Genomic DNA, 7,071 nt, shown 5'->3' with positions numbered 1-7,071 from the left:
TTCAACTGTTGGCCTGAAAATAGCTGGTTAAGAAATACACCAAAAGTTGAGATTCAGTAGAAGGATCAAACATTCAATAGCTAGGATCTTCAAATTTGGGAGATTCTTACTGCATGGTCCCTTCATGAGGGCCCATCAGATCAATGATCCAGAGCACTGAATCATGGTCACCACATGCACAAACTCTTTATGAAATAGTTGAGTTCTCAATTCCTTGCTAAAAGAGTACTCAAACTCCAACAATAATAATAACAATAAAATATAAATTAATAATAAACAACGAAGATGATGATGACAAAAACCACAACAACAATTACCTTTTGAACTGACCTGGAAAGAACACCAGGGAAAAGTATAACAAACTGACACCTAACCAGTTTGCAAGAATTGCCCTTGACAAATAGAGCACACAATCCGTGAGGTTCCTAAACAGAAAAATAGAACTGCTAAAAGATGCAACATATGTTAAAAAAATAATGAACTTTAGCTGATTGGTTGTGGGTGTCATGAAGCCTTGGTCCTAGAAAAGCATGCTTCATACAGAGAATTGGGTGCTGAGCATTGATGTAGAGCGGGTCACGGACAGTTACATGGCCAAGATGGATCAGAAAAGGCCCGGTCGACGACAGAAGTGATCCAGACCATCGAACCTTAAATCGGGCGTATCTTGCAATCCGGAATGAGTTATCTGACGCAAAATATATGATTTTGGGGTAGAACGAGCTACTGAAGCCAACCAACCCTGCTATGCCGGGTTGCGCAACCCGGAATTGCGAAAATCCCCTGGATCGACGGTCATTTCCCTATTTTAATTTCGTTTTTACTATAAATAGTAAGTTTTAGTTTTATTATAACTCTTCATCTGTCGGGCTTTAGGAGATGCGCCCAACGTGAAAAGAGCTTAGAATAATTAGGAGAACGGTTTGATGAAGCCAAATAGGACACTTACTATTTTTGGCCGAAAACCTTGCGCACTAGTTGACATCACGACCGTCTATAAATTGTAAGTTTACTATTTATAGTAAGTCGCGGATTCTAGGAGTTTGAGTTGTAGTTTGATTCTAATTTCTTTCCCATTGCTTGGTACCCCTATTTAAAGGGTTGTGAACTCATTTTTATTCATTAATTAATTAATTTCGAATTTCTTAGAATTTATTTCTATTTTCTGCTTTCTTTCCTCGTGGATTCGAGAAGTCTCTGTGAGGAGTCCAGAGAAGCTCCGTGGATTTGGAGTAGTTATCCTCATCACGTTCATCCCTGCGTCAAGCATGGATTCAGATAAGCATCCTCAATATAATCCTTGGTTTTGCTGACATGCCTGCAAACATTGGAACTACAAATAGCATTTGTATTGTGAAATTAGACTCATCACTACTAGTTTCAAAGTAGGAGCACCATGGAGAAAGATATATGCAAGGAATACTTGGCGCAAGTTTTTGTACTAAAATTATAAGATTCTTTCTTCCAGGTGATTTTGTAGCAAATAACTATAAAATACCACAATGATTTTCTGAAAAAGTGTAATAACAATTAAATGTCATTCATTGAATTGTGTAAAGTTATAACATCACATTGTATCTGCAATGCCCATATCCTATCTACATTGTGATGGTTTGAACCATGGTACTCCAAGCACTTGTTTGATAGTTATTTTAAAATTTCTAGTTCCATGCTCACCTTTTTCAACCTTCATCATTCAACTTTGATTGTGCATCCAAACATGGCCATAGAGAAATAGGTACATTGATACTTCTGCTCACTCTCATTCCAACACCACTGAATGCTCAGTGCACTCACTCACATGCTGATGGACAGGGTGACTTTGTTGCACGTGTGTGAGATCTGGGCCATTCGTTAGGTAGGACGCACAATAAGCATACCCTAGACCAAAATCAATCATCCATCCATAAGATAGGCCACATGTGTAAATACAATATTAGCCATTGATCACTATTTCTTACCATTCGTCCAATGGGCCACACATGTATATAGAACATGGGCCATTGGTTTTTCCCCCTCATAACATGGGCCATTGGTTTCAAGTCGAATCAGTGAGTTTTAATCAAAGTAATCTTAAAAACTCTTTGAGTTGCTCGGTCAGAAAACAGCAAAGGTTGAGTTGAATGGGGCCCAAGTACTAAAAAATTATGGAAAATAGACTATAACATATTCTTGTAAACTAACTGTAAAAAGATAACATTCCTATCTGTTGTCCCAAATGTAAACAGTGTAATTCTTTTAAATCAAATAACTACTGTACTTAAATTTTGTAACCACATCTCAATAAGTTCAAAATGTGTGTAAATCAAGTATGCTATCGAACAGGTTGCCGTGTAATTCTGCATCAAACAGGTCAAGCTACCGATGGTTTTGCTCATGTGCTAACAAACACAATACAGGAAAATCTACCGCACTTGAACATGAAAATGAGGCATAGTAGAGCTCTCACCTTGGCAATCTGTAGTGCAAGGAATGCAATCCAGATAGAGACAAGAAGGATGAGGTCCTTCCAGTAAACATTCTCAAGAACTGGGACTTGGGATGGTGACAAGAAATTGCTCCAACAGCTTAGATAGATGGGATTACAACTAACAACATAAACTCACTTCCACATCTCCAGATGCCCTAGTCTCTTTTTTAGTACCATTTCTTGGACCAGCAGGGAGAGGCTTGTACTCCACCTCTTCATTGCCAGTGCCTGTTTCAAAAGGGAAAAGGAATTGTAAGTCTCAAAATAAAGAAATAAATAAATAATCCTATTTTCCACAAAAAAAAATTCCAAACTCTGCTCACAGCTGGAAATACAGAGTTCTGAAGACCTCTTTTTGCCTGAATCTCCTATAGTTCGGCTGGAAAAAACAAAGATTTTTAGCTACAAAACTTCAAAATAGAGAAATTCAAGAAAGTAATCTGATCTCTTCCGTTCGAGTTTTTGGAAAATCTCCTCGAACCCCTTTCTCTTCCTCTAAGCTTTACACCTATATCCTCTGATCTCGATTCCTACAACTCAACCATTCATTCCGGTTCTTGAGCGCTTTCTCTATCAATTCCACAAATGCGAGCAGAAAAAAGACGAAGATTATGAGATCCGGTAGGTTGAATAGCATAATGGCAAAAACATCCGGGCTAAGCAAGATTTTCTGATGGAAATGGAGCTTCCGGCAGACTTTCCCCCGAAACTCTTTGTCAACTCCGACCGTAGATCTTCCAATCCAAAATCCAACAAGATTGATAACCCTTTCCCAATCCCCACTATTTTCTATGGTGTGGTCAACTTGACCTTTTGATCTGCCTCTTTTTGGATTAATGCCCTAAAACGATCTGAAAAAGTTAAATGTACGGCAGAAGAAGGAAAAGAAAACCAAGAAACCAAAATCACAGACTGAAGGAATGCACATCAAAATCATCAATTCCAGCAACCAAGAGCATATGCTAAGGCAAAAGAAGAGAAATTTAAGTGAATTAGATGAGAGAAGACTAATATGAACCTCTGTCTCTTGTTCTACCTCCATTGGCAGATCAGACAGATAAAAATGCTCAAATCTTCTATAGATCTACTGCCATTTTTCCGCAAACCACTTCAATGCCAATCAGATCTAACTTCAAGCACCTAAAAAAAGGCCGAAAAATGGATTTCTCACAAAATGTAATTTCCGTAGGAAACCCTCGGTCAAATGCTTCGACTTCAACTAGATCCCCTCCAAGTCGAATCCGAAACCCTAAAAACCAGCTCTTTTGAATTGAATTCATCCAAATCCGAGCCAAATCTGAGGGGAAAACCCTCAAATTCCACCCTCAAACGGCAATCACAACGAAAACCCTCAAATCCGGGCCAAATCTAAGGGGAAAACCTCTTTTGAATCCGTCATCCTCTAATGTGGTTTGTTCAAACCCTAGATCCAGACCTCTGGCCATCATCTTCTACGGCTGCTCCCAATCATTACTTCCACACTTCCTTCAATGCTAGGGTTTTAAAAACCCCCTTTCGTCAAATGACGACATTGATTTACCCTTCGGATATGTGAAAAAGAGAATCACAATGAGAGCCTAATCTGACAGCTGGAGAAATAACTTCCTTAGACAACGGTGAGGAGTTCGTGCCCTAGGCGGTGGCCCTCGATCACAAATATTGTGAAAATCCCTGCGTAGGGTTTGGAAAAGGAAAAAAAGAGATTTAGAGTGCTGGAAAATAGCAAGAGAGAGAGACGACGCTCTTTTAGAAACCAAATCAGCCTTTATTTTAATTACCTTTTTAACCTTTGTTACGTATAGTGTAGAACCGTTTCTAAACCAAAAGCAGAGCCATTTCTGATCATCGATTTTGGTGTAGTGACTTGATGTTTAGAATCATGTCCTATTGTGGCCTTTCAAAATAGATGGATAGAGTGAATTTATCATGGACATCTCAATGCACTCCACAACTCTAGTGTGGTCATAGGCAATCCGCTTCCATTTTAGATAGAAGCGGATGATGGGGTTTTTCTCTTCAGTTCAAAAAAGAGATAGTGTAGCCAGTTGAAAATCGGAGTGTTTCACCGCGCTGCTCAACCAGTCGAGGGAGCCGCTTGACCAGTCGAGGGTCACTCGATTCAAAGTCCAGCGAGCTCAGTTTTCTGGCCTCAACCAGTCGAGGGCCTGGCTCGACCAGTCAAGTGAATAGTGATCAACCAGTCGAGGCCCTAGCTCGACTAGTCGAGGGTTACACAGATTTGCGTAGATTTTGTGCGGACTGCGTAAATTGGAGGCGGTTTCGCAGAGGTGTGAAAGGGAAATTGCCTAAACTATAAATAGAGATCCCTAAAGCTTTTCTAAGCCATTGAGGAGGCTTTCTAAAGCTATTGTGTTAAGGGTTTTCATGACCAAGGTGAGAGAGAGAGAGAGAGAGAGAGAGAGAGAGAGGGAGAGGGAGAGAGAGGAAGCTTGTGGAAGGGAGTTTTCTCAGTCGATGTCTCAGCGCTTCTACCTCCTCGTGATCGGTGAGATATCTTTATTTTTCATTATTGTTTTATTGTTTATCCACTCTTGCGTGAGTGAAGAAGGTTTGATCCAAGCGGTGTGTGCTTGTGATTGGTTGTAACGTTTTACTTCATAGTGAATTGTTGCTCTGGAGTAGGTCCCGTGGTTTTGAGGGTTTTCCATGAAAAGTCTCTCATGTCGTGTGGTTTGTGCTTTGATTTATTTCATTTCATTATTATCCCATAATTCTGGTGTTTTTGGAGGCTAGATCCTAAGGTTTTGTGCAACGGCTCCCAATAGCGGATTGCATGTGATTCTGAGCGTAGAGATATTCTTATACCTAAAGGTTGTGTGGGGCCCATAGAGATGTCATTCATTTGTTTTGAAAGACCACAAAAGCACAAGAGTCTAAAACTCAAGTACATGTGGGCCATACCACACGAAACAATAGGGATTGAACGCTTTAGGGGATAGAAGTTTTCTATTGGGATGATTTTGTGCTTATAGTTGATCTGAGAGGTAATAACCTTATGAACAGTTTGGATGACATGTAAACATCATGGTCAGCTCCAGGAAGGTTTCAACAATGAATGTTTCCTTTCTCACTATTTAATTTGGTGTGGCCCACTTTGAGTTTTAGATTTTCCTTATTTTTGGACTCCTGTCTTATTTGGTTTTTTTAAAATATAGATGAAGTATGGATTTATAACGGACATCTCTATGGGCCCCACATAGCCCTAGGCACAAGTACATCTCTCAGGTTTATACGTAGAGTTGTATACGAGTCGAACCGAGTCAAGCTTGGCACAGCTCGGCTCAGCCAGTAACTAACCCCAGCTCGAACTCGACTCGGCTCTGTTCTCGAGCCTATATTGCTACCTCGGCTCGATTCGATCAACAACTCGGGCCAGTTCGAGCATGTTCAACATTTTCTCAAACAAGTAGAATGTATCTTCAATTTCTCACAGAATGTATAACAGTAACAATATTTTATAGGTATTTCATCAAACACCTAGAGAGCAACATCAAAATCAAACAACCAGCGTATCCAGTCCTTCCTCGCCAACACTTCGTTAAGTCATTTCATCAAACACTTGGTGAGTAACATTTATATCAAAATAATCAAGTCACCGAGCTTATTCGATCCGAGTCGGTTTGAGTTGAGGTTCGATTCGAGTCGAGTTGAGCTCGGAAAAGCTTGAACTCGGCTTGAAATGTTAAAAATATGTCTTATTTGGTTTTTTAAAAATATGGATGAAGTATGGATTTATAACGGACATCTCTATGGGCCCCACATAACCCTAGGCACAGGTACATCTCTCAGGTTTATAGATAGAGTTGTACACGAGTCGAACTGAGTCGAGCTTGGCACGGCTCGGCTCGGCCAGTAGCTAACCCCAACTTGAACTTGACTCAGTTCGATCAACAACTCGGGCCAGTTCGAGCATGTTAGACATTTTCTCAAACAAGTAGAATGCGTCTTCAATTTCTCACAAAATGTATAATAGTAACAATATTTTATAGGTAATTCATCAAACACCTAGAGAGCAACATCAAAATCAAATGACCGGCGTATCCAATCCTTCCTCACCAATACTTCATCGAGTCATTTCATCAAACACTTGGTGAGCAACATTCATATCAAAATAACCGAGTCACCAAGCTTATTCGATCCGAGTCAGTTTGAGTTGAGGTTCGATCCGAGTTGAGTCGAGCTCGGAAAAGCTTGAACTCGGCTTGAAATTTTTTTGAGCTCCAAAAGCCAGCTCAACTCGGTTCGAATCTAATTTCAAGCCTAAGCAAGTCTAGCTTTTCCGAATCAAATTGAGCGAGGTGATCGAGCTAACTCAACTCATGTACTACTCTAGTTACAGGCATACCTTTGTGGGGTCTAGGGGTGTCAATGGGCTGGGTTGGCTCATCAAGCTTTCAGGCTTGGCCCGTGTCAAGTCAAGCTTGGTTTGAAGTATCCGGCCTGAGGGCAAGGCTCGGGCTCAACTTTTAAGCCCTCTTTTAAATGAGGCGGGGCAATACGCCAAAAAGTCATTTAGGAACGGTTTAAAACCGTTCCTAAAAGAGGCGTCGCAAAAAAAAACTGGAACGGTTCAATACCGT

General features: G+C 40.4%; 1 long non-coding RNA gene across 4 annotated transcripts; it reads right to left on the bottom strand.

The window, feature by feature from the left end:
• Positions 1–2,302: 2,302 nt before the first annotated feature.
• Positions 2,303–4,188, bottom strand: LOC131230640 (uncharacterized). 4 transcript variants are annotated; one of them, XR_009164051.1, is made up of 4 exons: positions 2,794–4,188; positions 2,613–2,698; positions 2,450–2,535; positions 2,303–2,339 (listed from the first exon to the last, which is right to left on the bottom strand). It is a non-coding gene; the product is annotated as an uncharacterized LOC131230640 (long non-coding RNA). The 4 variants fall into 4 exon arrangements; XR_009164050.1 differs by having other exon boundaries at positions 2,450–2,698; positions 2,794–3,321; positions 3,489–4,188; XR_009164049.1 differs by having other exon boundaries at positions 2,450–2,698; positions 2,794–3,311; positions 3,489–4,188.
• Positions 4,189–7,071: the final 2,883 nt, after the last annotated feature.

This window comes from Magnolia sinica, chromosome 17, assembly GCF_029962835.1.
Source record: "Magnolia sinica isolate HGM2019 chromosome 17, MsV1, whole genome shotgun sequence".
Classification (NCBI taxonomy): Eukaryota; Viridiplantae; Streptophyta; class Magnoliopsida; order Magnoliales; family Magnoliaceae; genus Magnolia; species Magnolia sinica.
Note: the sequence above shows the minus strand (reverse complement) of the source record. Positions and strands in the feature narration are given on the sequence as shown.